The following is an 11,438-nucleotide window of genomic DNA, read 5'->3' on the forward strand; positions in this document are numbered from 1 at the left end:
TATGTCTAACGAAAGAGTGAAACATTGACTAAGGGGGAGAAACATTTCACATGATGATTTGCAGTTATATATATAGACTACAAGAGGAAATAACAAAGATGTGCGGATTGAAAATCTACCTATCTCACCTTTATGGGGAGTATTAGCTTTGTTATTATAATGTCAGCAACGACATTTATGGATTGAATATATGCAGGTTATTGTGCTGTTGAAACTTGGAATCAAGCGTATGTTTAATGAATTCTTGTAATTTGTTTATCCATATGATGTAAGAGTTTTGTCACTAAAATTGACAAAGGGGGAGATTGTTAGAGCATTGCTCGGTTGAACCCACCAAGCGTTGGTATGTCAAGTTTGGTTGTCATATTTTAGTGAACCAAAACTCATTTAAAGAGTCGCTTGATTATTTACTAGAGTCAACTTCGTATATGTTAGTTAGAAAATTATTAGGATATGAGACTTACAAGTATTACTCGAAGACTTGAAGAATGTGAAGAAGTAAAGAGCTACATTGACGACATCATCCTTCCTCTTGAGGTTAGTAATATTTTGACTTGAACTGTTTCATTCCTAACGTATATTTCAAGTCGTGCTATATTGAAAACATAACTACGAAGCTGTGAATGATTATACCCTACTTAGACGTAGTATTAAGGAATTATAATACGAAGTATAACGCCTATTTTGTGAACTTCGTATATAAGACATCAACATAATCGTATGAATGTTATTGTGATTATGTATGGGTATGGGTGAAGATTTCTTCCTAGGAAATAATATTTTTACATTCATTTAAAGGAAGTATAATTCATAAACTTGTTTTGTGAATCGAAAGGGAAATCGCTGGGCTTTGGTATTGTTATTCATTGCAAATCTTTGGATTACCAATATGTGTGTTTAGTATAACCGCTCATAACTTGTTTATGTATCTTGGTAAAACTATTCACAATGCCTGACTTATGTATCGGTATGACTTTTATTAGTGAAACCAATCTTAAGTAATCACCTGAGATGGTATAATCGATATTTGTAATTAGTGTGACCATTCCTAGACATTGGGTAACCGATCTTAGAACTTGGTGGGACTAATCACAAGTGTGTAATCGATCCTTGTAGTAGGTTAACAAGTTTTAGTAACTGGTGTAACCGATACTATAATTTTTTCAACCGATCACAAGTAAGTACCATTAATAGTGGTAACCAATCCTGGTACTTAGTTTACCATTTTATGGAAATTAGTGTAACCGATCCTAGTAGCCACTTAGAGGTAGAACCGAACGTTGTTTGGTAGAACCGTTAAACCCATTAATGGTGATTGAATGTTTTTGATCAATCACGTAGTTCTTGGAAATCAGATTAACCAATTCTAAACTCGTTTGGAAGTGCGGCAAATCGGTTCCAAGATTGTAAATATGAAAAAGGATTTACAAAGTAATGATGTCGACACACTTTGAACATGTACAATAATTCTTATCTATTACTGTTCAAAGATATTCCTTAATAACTAAAGGAGAATCTCGGATCGAAATAAATTGAGAATCTTTTAATTAAGGTTTTTAATTTTATATGCTTTTAATTTCCAGCAATTAAATACATATCTTTAGAAAATAAAAATTGGTAATGTGCATTTACTACTTGGAGATTTTCTAATGAGATTTTGGTCAATATTTAGACAGAGCATTTTCAGGAATTATGAAAACCGTTTTTGGCTTTATTGCATATCTCTGAGAATATTCGGTTTTGGAAATTACTTGGTGTCCTAACTTCCTATAAATATTGAAGTTTGCATTTCGAGCAAACTAATCTTCAGAGCCAGCAAAACTACCTAGTTATGTTGTTACTGGTGGAGCCGTCTATTCGGAGAGGAAAGTACTCTAATTAGGCGAAATCTCTTACGACCGCTTGTTTTAAAGACTTCTTTGGGATTGAGAAGCTCTACGAGTACCTTTGGTGGGAAACTAGATAATTGCATTTTATTATTAGTTTTCGATTGATTTGATTGATTAACGGTTGTTGAACTTTGATTGTACCTAGTTTGTTTATGCTTGAGAATCTTCTCTTCTGATATAAGATTCACTCAAACTAGATCGATGGGGATATTTAGACTGTTTGTAGATCTAAAGACGCTTTGTGATAATCCATCGTTAAAAGACTCCGTTCTCTGTGTGATTGATCACAAGAGATTTAAGTTGTTTGAGTGCAGGTGTTTATTGAAGATCTAAGAAGATTTGAAGACAAAAAAGATTTCTTATTTGAGTTCATAATCTTTCGTGTGCACGAAACTTGATCGGATGGGGATCCAACTATAATTGATTTATCTTTTGATAGATTGGATTTTGATTAGTTGCGTAGATCGGCATCAATACATTTCTTTGTGATTCATAGTATTGATTGCATAGCCTAAACAATTACTTTGTTAGTTGGTAAACAGATTGAAAGAACCCGACAAAGGAGTTTATTGGTTAAACGGAAGAGCCTTTTGTCAAACTCATATCACGTTGTTTGAAAATAGTTGTTACCGAACAGATTTGTTGTTTCTTTACTGTTTGGAATATGAACCAAAGGAATTGTTCCAAGTGCGCGACTTATTGCAAGTTGGAGGCGCAAGGATACTGAGGGAACTAGGTGAACTATAGGTTTAGTTGCTTGGTCTCAACTATACGAAGTTGGTTTAGATTTTGTATAGCGGCTTAATTCTGAGAGGATTCAATTCTGGACAAGGTCCCGCGGTTTTTCTGCATTTGCGGTTTCCTCGTTAATAAAATCTTGTTGTATCTTTTACTTTTCTATTTCCGCAATTATAATTGATTTATTATAATTAGAAGCAAAATACACAAACGTTAATTCCTAATTACTTGATAGCAATCCTATAGTGTTTGTTTAAGTCCGAACCTATTATCAAGTAATCATACTTCGTTGTTGTATTGTCTCGATCTTGTATCCATAGTTAATCACGCAAGTTATCTTGTTGTCGTATTGTCTCGATCTCGTATCCATAGACGATCACAACAAGTGTGAACCGATCCGTTGTACTGTCTCGACTCAGTCCATAGACAATCACTTTAGAAAGGCCTTATAGGTGGAAAATTTTTGGATTGAGGTATATTTGGGTACCCTCATCTTTTCACAATCTAGCGTACTTTCTTTAATTGGATTAGACATACTAAAATCAAACATTATTATTTAATTCAAAAACAAAAAAAGAAAAAAAAACTCGACTGTAGATAGTGACCAAATTTGCATTTGATAGTTCTTCTTTTATTAACTTTATAAAATTGAACAAACCTAGTATATGCATGGAAGAACTCCATTCCCCGAGGATCTACTCTCTTTTTTCAAACCTTATCTGGTTTGTTTTTCTGAAACATCTTATTCCCTTTTTTGTTACTCACCTCCCGGTATTTCTCAGGCAAAGTAATATGTTGTGCATTTCGCTTGGTAATAACTTAAATGTATCTAAGCAAAATGAGAGTAAAAATGTACCTCATTATGGGAGACTTCCGTCGCTTATCCTATAGTTTATTCAAATTTTTATTCAGTTGATGTATGTTTTATAGGTTTAAAGATTAAAAGAAAAATAAAGGAGATACACTAGAGATAAATAGAAGTTTAGTAAATAAAAATAATTAAAAGAGAAATATTAGGGGTAAAATTAGGTTAAAAAGTGAAGATACCTCAATATCCGTCTAAATTGTCGCAAAACAAGATGTGATGAATTTCGAAACAATCAAAATTTTGTGATTTTATGCACTATCCTTAATTAAAAACATGTGAAGTATATCGGTTGAAGTTATGATATCTTTGTATATTTCAGCATAAACTCAGTTGCTTGAAAATGGATGGTTGGAAATGCAGATTGTCCGGAGTATCATTTTCAGCTAAATGTTATTTGACAAAATGAAATAAGATACTTACAATGCTAATTGCTGGGAATTATCCACATTGAACTCCAGTCACTCCAATCAGGTTCTAGTTCATCTATATCCATATTGAATATTTCCTCTTCAGTGTAATTATCTTCAAGCTCTGGAGTGTTAGGAGGAGGGGATGAAGAATAGGATATGGGGGATTGCATTCTTGGATGGGTGAGGATAAAAATGTCAATGCAATATTGAGTTAAAAGACCCAGTCTGTTACAGTGGTTACAAAATAATCTAGGTAGCTCCAGGAATTGGAATGCAACTCAGTTAACACAATTAAAGTTATTTTGAGCAAAGACAGTTAAATCAATTCTTAACCTAATACTCATGTTGTTGTAACCATTATGATAAGTGATGGGGTCGTTGAATGCAATAAATTCTCCAAGTTCAGATGTGATTTTCTTAACATTCATAAACTGAGTTTGTTCATGATAGAGATTATGCATAATGATTTCAAAATCTTCGCAGTCAATGTAAAAAGTTTGAGGATTTAAGAAAGGATTCCAAGGATGCAACATAAAGATGTCTCCAAAAATAACTCTAGTCCCCTGCCTAAGGACACTAATCATTTCATGTCGAAATTCAAAAGGTAGAAAAATTTGCTAAACTTACAAACAAATAACCATCTATATTCTAAAGCACTCCTAAGAAACCAAGAATTTTTTTCCATTCTTGTTAAAAAACCACCTACAAGCTTATGCTTCGATTCTCTAACAGGGTTGTGATAACTCCTAAACTGATTTTCAAAACTCCTAAAGCTTTCATCACATTGCCAGCGACTAGACATAGCAATACAGAACAAAACGCTACACAAGAACAAACATACAACAAAAGAAAGGAAAAACTGAAGCACACTACAACTAATAGGCAGGGTGAAGAACAAGATATGAGAGATGAGAATGCAATTGAATTTTGTTTTCAATTTATAGGCAGATGCACAAAAAACTAAAAAAGATTAATGATTACACCATGGAGAAACTATGAATTAGAGAAGCTTATATTGCAAAAAGGATACAGGAACTAAGTATTGGGATTGAGTGATTTATGAAAAAAGTTACAGCAGCAGACAGGTTTTGACCAGATTACATGTTAGATGTAAGCATAAGATAGAGCCACATAGATCACTAAAGCCTCTAATCTGAATAAAAAATTTCTCGGACAAGCAATAGTAGGGTGATGATCTCAGATTTACGGTTCAACAAGTTACCACTGACTTGGGGTTGCAAAATCGACTGCAACTGACTGTTTGACCGGAAGAATAAATAATGAATTCCAATATCCAGAAGGTGCAACAAGTGAGAATTACCTATATTTATTGTAAGAAGAGAGACAAACGGTTTGACTCTTTGATTTCAGCAGAAAATCGAATCAGAAAACTTGGTCTTCACGATTGATTCTAAATAAGATTCCTGGGTTTGATTGAAAAACCATTGAACTCAACAAAAAGCAGCAATATCACCAGTATGATTGCTTTTGACCGTCAATACATCAGATATGCACTCAGAGATTCCTTGAATAACTACATCTTGACTGGGGCCGATGAAGGAGAAGTTTAGCCAATTAGATCGGAAGAAATCATGGTGAATTTTTTGATTCGATTTTTAGGGTTTGCAAAGCGAACTCGAATGGATTGGGTTTCAGGTGTGAAAGCGTAATCAAAACATTACCGTGTGTTCAAGGATTGATAATGTAAATGTTACTTCAATTACTCTAATTTATTATACGGTCCAAAAAAAAAACATACCAATCCTGGAATTCATTTTCCAGAATAAAATATTTCCTATTTGTGCATGTCACCGCACAGTAGAACTTATGGTGGGTTGGGATGTAAAATTTTAAAGGTGAGATTTATGGGTCCAGGGGATTTGGTCGAATTACGTTTCCTTCGGTATGTTTGGTTTCCCAAATTCCTGGAATCATGTTTTCCATGGAAATTACTTTTCCAGCAAACCCTCCATATGAAGTCCGATCCCTCCCCCTAAAATTTGTTGTGAAACTTTTCAAGAATTTATGGACCCACTTTTTTTAACTCTAAATGCCATATATACGTATACAAATTTAAGATTCTAAAAGAATACCAAACAGTATCTGCACTTTAAAACAAGATAGTTTTATGAATTTTAGGAATTTTAACTGAGTTACCAAACACACGAGGGATTCACATGAATCCCAGAATTTATAATTCCATGGGATTATAAATATTCGAAATTGTGAATTCTGCAAACAAACCCATCATTAATTTATTTAATTATTTCTTGGTCCGAAATTGTTTTGTACGAATTGAAAATTTTGAAACGAAAAAGCGTGTGGGAAAAAGTTTCAAATAAATATTTGGAGAATTGCTTTTAAAAAAAATATTTAGAGAATTAAACGGAATGATAAGAGCAAGTAACTTGTTGTTGGACATTTAAGCCTCATTTGGGATTGCTTTTTTTCAACCAAAAACACTTTGTAACAAACTTGTACACTACACCATTTTAAGGAATTAGTAAAACCCTACTGCCGTTGCAAAATCTCTGTTGCTAATACCCGTTGCGAAGTTTTCGCAACAGATATATGTCGTTGCGAAATTTGCAACCTCACAGGCAAGGTTGCGAATTGCAACTGCCCTGGGTTCAAGCGTGTGAACCACGTGCGTGGTCGGGAACACTAGAACTGATAAACACGCCCCAGTCAAACTTTGGTAGAACCTTTTTTATTTTTTCTCCACCCCTTCCCCCAATCTATATCTTGCCTTATCGATTTCGATCATTATTTTTTCTTTTCTCCACCGCAACCAGAGGCAGACTCACTCCTCTCCTCTCCATCTGGATCTCCATCTTCATCTCTGAGCTCGTTCTTGTCTTCTCCATCATTGTGTAGAACTTCATCTCCTTTTCAGCTTTAAAACCGACAGCCAGGTATAGAGATTTTGATATCTTGGGTTTGGAGGTTCCGAAGATGTTGTATTTTTCAAACAACATCTGATGCTTTTAGGGTTAGGGTTGAATATGAGAAACTCTGTTTGTTTTTTTTTTCAATTCTATTTATTATTTCTTAATTTTCATATATTAATATGATGAAATTCTATATTTCAAGTAAAATTAGGTCAAACAAATTATAAGGAGATTCAAACAAATTTCAGGTACAATTTTTATTGAAACCCTTTAAAGATTTATTTGTGTTAATTTGTTCCTTCTTCACCAAAATTTTCAATTAGGGTTTCTAATTTTCTGTAATTCCGAGATTTGTGAACTGATTTTTCAACTGACAGATATGCGGATGAACCGAGGATGTTATGGTAAGTGGATCGATCAGTTTCCTGTTGTTGGTTTTTCTTTTTTTTTTTGGTATAAATTTTTGGTTTTATTGATTTGATTGTAATTGGGATATTTATAGGAAAAAGAAGAGGACGAGGTTGAAGTAACAGTGAAGATGCTGCTGCTGAGGATGTGGTTGTAGAAGGTGAAGATGAATTTAAAAAAAAAAAAAAAACTAAATTCTGGTTACTTGATTTCTTAGTGTTTATTCAATCAAATTAACTCATTTTGTTAAGATTTTGATGGAAAGCTATGAAATGAATGAAGAAAGTATTGTTGCTAGATATCATGGGAAAATACTGTTACAAGAATGGGTATAAACCAAGTTTTTGGCGCCGCTGCCGGGGACTCGGTAGCGGTGTAGTTGCTTCTGATGTTTGCTTTACTGAGTTTTACTTTAATCCTGTATATAGGTGTTTAGATTTTCTGTTTTAGATATTGCATCCATCTGTTTACATACACTGCATCCATCTTACAACTTCCTGTCTTTGCATTCTGCAGTTCTTTAGTTCTAGCTGTAAGTTTTAGATATTGCATTTTAGTTTACTTGCATTCTGTTTTATTGCATTCTCCTAATTGTCTTGCATTCTCATAATTGTCTTCCATGAGTCGAGTCCAGTTTTACCTATAGTTATTGATAGTCTGCAACCTAGTTTGTACATTGGTTAAATCTCTTGGTTCTGTAATTTTCAGCATACTGCCATCTGTATGCTGAGGTGACGTTCTTGCAAGTTACTTCAGTTGCTAATAAATTGCAGCGAACAGACAATAGGATAGTAGCTTGCGTCGAACCAGAGAGTTTTTCTTGTTTGGCCATATTGATGATGGAAATAGGGAGACCCTTTATGCTAGTAGCGTATTTGCGAATGTGGATATCCGATTAGATGCGCATTTTCTTGTTTAGTATGTGGGTAAAGAGGATCTATAGGTTAAATGGTATGTAGTGCCCCTTTACAAATAATTTCAAAGCAAAAATAGTCAAGAGCAGTTGTATTATGCATAGCTACACAGTGATTCATAGTTTATTGCTGTTTAACAGCCTAATTAATTGTTTTATAGTTTTGATCCAAGTGGCCATATGATATCCAATTTGTTTTGTAAAGTATCAATGCTTTTTTATCGCATGTTGTTGGTTCCACGTTTCTGCTTTGATGTTTGTACTACTCCTGTGTACATGTATCAACGTACTTAATCTAACTGTTTTAGCTTCAAACTCTGATCAGGTATCATCCTGATAAAAATGCCAATAATCCTGAAGCTTCAGAACTTTTCAAGGAGGTTGCATATTCTTATAGCATATTTTCTGATCCAGAGAAAATAAGGCAATATGGTACTGCAGGATTCGGGGTCTGACACTCTCTCTCTCTCTCTCCCCATATAGATCGCATTCGTAGTTGTTGCATTGTCATTGCTAAGGGTTTTATTTTTGGCATATATATTCTCCGGATTCTATTACATTCTCTCAACTGCTTGGTGTCCTGGTGTGAAAAGAATCTCAACGTTGCTTATGTAAATATCAATTGTTATAATGAAATATCGTCCTGCATCTTGTCATGTCATTTTCTAGAAATCAATATCTATACAAACAATTGGTTGGTGCTAAATAAAGTATGGCATCTGCAATGTCAAGAATGCAATCTCATTTGCTATAGGTACCATGAGTGATGATAGGATGAAAATATGGCTAGATTTAAGCATCCCCTGTAAATGCTCCAAGTTCTGGTCACTTATCTGGCATTCTATTAAAGGATGATGGTCCTTCTATTGAATTATTATCTTGTTTTCATTTTATTTCTTACTCATATTGGATTGGTGCAGGTTGACAAGCAATGCGCCCACTTTTTTGGCGTGACACGGTGAGCAGCAGACACAGGTTGGAATTGTTGTTAGGGCTACTTCAACAGCGGAAAGCAAGTTTAAGGTGCTGTGTTATTTTAATCTGTAACTTCATCTTAATCCTGTATCCCTTCCAATTGTAAATCATATATCATATATGAAGGCAACAGAGGCAGCTTATAAGGACAAATACCGTATTTTTAGTATGTGATCCACATGAGTTCGATAGAGGATTAAGCTTTGAATTGATTATGTTCATATTTTTAGTATTTGTTAGCTATGATTATGCCAGCTGATATTATATTCCCATGCGTTTAGGACTATAAGCGAATGTGCAATGAGATGAATAAGCCTATGACCATTGTGCACCATATTAACTAGGCTTATGATGTTAACATGGTTATCCTTCTTTTCTGGTTGGCTTGTATCAGTAGTTGTACTAGGGGAAGCTGTCTGTGGTTAAGCTAACATAGTTGAAGATATATATTGTTTAGATGTGGTTGAATATCAAAATAAGATCGTTATGAGTCTACACCAACAACATCTTGGATAAACTGCTGTGATGATATATGCCATATGGTTGGTAATATCTTTTTTTTCCTATGGTGTTTCCAGATGAGCAATTATGAACATATCCTTGCTTTACTATCGATTCAACTTCCTCAAAAAAATATGATAACCATGTCCCTTTTATGACTAGATCCCTGTTATTAACAATTTGTACATTGTTGTACTGTACTGTTATATATTTGTACATGTTACCAGCCATGCATAATGACATTTTTGCTGCTATTTTCATGAAAGGCTAGTCTAAGATTGGCTAACCATCTGGCCTGCTTCCAGTGTACTGATTGGAAGAATTTGTGTACTAATTAGAAGAATTTGTGATGCTTTGTTCGCAGGTTAATTGAATGATGCTCTGTTGTGAGATCAGAAAGGTTGGAGAACAAAGCAGCCATTAGGTCCCTTAGCAGCTGCAAGATTTGTAAGTTTCTATATAGTATCTCGTTATAGTGATTTAAGTTGGATGAACTAGGAATTTCGTAAGTTTCTATGAACTGAACTTCGGAACTTAGTAAGTTTGTATGTGTACACTAGTTTACAGTGATACTTGTATACATTTGTATCAAATACTCGTAGTATTTGTTAACTTCAATTGAATGAATCTTTTTTTCATGATATAATACAGTTTTCTATGTCCATTGAATGACTGTCAGTCTAGTTTGTATATCTGTGGGAATGATGAATATGGGGAACTGGGTAACTGCAGGGGGTAAATGTGGGGGGAAATGGATTTTGACCAAGTCAACGAAGACTTGACCTTTTTTTTGGTGTTGCAAAAGTTAGCAACGTTTATTATCTGTTGCTAAATTAGAACCAGAACCAGAGCCATTAACATTTAGTTCCGGGTAGGGGTATCCCTGTAATTAGCAATAACTTAGCAACGGCAGATCTCAATTACGAATAAACAGAATCGCAACGGCATATTCCGTTGCTGACCGAGAGTCGCAACAGAGTTTACGCCGTTGAAAAAATGCAACAGGTTGTTGATGGTGGTTTTTAGCTTAGGGTTGAAATCGTAAAACCTTGCATCCGATGTGACGTCACTCTATAAGGAAACGCTGCCGTGAGTGCTAACCTCTCCACCGTCATATTTATTGAGCTGTTCAATATACTTACATGAAATTTATCCAGACTGGCGAATGTAGCAACCATCCCAAATGTTCTGTAAATTTCGGCGCCTCGCCTATATTCACTTAATATAAGTTCCTTTGAATGTCTTCTATGCTATGTTCTCCGACTGAACCCTTAATGTTGATATGGCATGACGATTTGTGTTCGCTCGCAGCAGAGTAGCACGAATTTCCAAATATCAAGGATAAGGTCTTTGCATAAGGTATTCAATCAGAAAAGCATGTTGCTCTCTGGCAATGAACTTAAAAGAACTCTGTATCAACACATAGAGTTCAATCAATTGCCCAGACTAACTTGCAGAAGTTAGGGTTTTGCGCCTCGCGCAGTATATCAGACCTTGCTTGTCGAAATTAAGCATAGGCGAACTAGGTAATCAATCCGCCATGGATTAGCAGGTGCAAAACCTTGCCCAGAATCAGAAAACAAGGAGCCGCAGCAGCAAAGGGAGGCGTGGCCATGCCTTAGGCCAACTGGCGCCACTTGCCATTAGCCACGCCCTTTCCTAAACCGGCGCTATTTCTCTCGACCAATTGTGTCGCCTCAAATTAGCCACGCAAACATAAGTTGTGGCTGGGCCCATACTTGTCGGCCCCACTTCCCATTGACCAATCAGGTCGCTCTAAAGCCGCCACACTCTCACAAGAAGTGTAGCCACGCCCATGCTTGGCCGGCCCTCTTTTAATCGACC

At 35.2% G+C, this 11,438-nt stretch overlaps 1 long non-coding RNA gene across 2 annotated transcripts; it reads left to right on the plus strand.

Moving 5' to 3' along the window:
• Nucleotides 1-6,686: 6,686 nt before the first annotated feature.
• Nucleotides 6,687-10,236, plus strand: LOC113325900. Of its 2 annotated transcripts, none has more exons than XR_003348158.1 (7): nucleotides 6,687-6,820; nucleotides 6,999-7,044; nucleotides 7,174-7,200; nucleotides 7,299-7,364; nucleotides 8,443-8,566; nucleotides 9,038-9,140; nucleotides 9,958-10,236. It is a non-coding gene; the product is annotated as an uncharacterized LOC113325900 (long non-coding RNA). The 2 variants fall into 2 exon arrangements; XR_003348159.1 differs by having other exon boundaries at nucleotides 7,008-7,044.
• The last annotated feature ends 1,202 nt before the right edge of the window (nucleotides 10,237-11,438 follow it).

The sequence above is a fragment of the Papaver somniferum genome, unplaced genomic scaffold (assembly GCF_003573695.1).
Source record: "Papaver somniferum cultivar HN1 unplaced genomic scaffold, ASM357369v1 unplaced-scaffold_0, whole genome shotgun sequence".
NCBI classification, from domain to species: domain Eukaryota; kingdom Viridiplantae; phylum Streptophyta; class Magnoliopsida; order Ranunculales; family Papaveraceae; genus Papaver; species Papaver somniferum.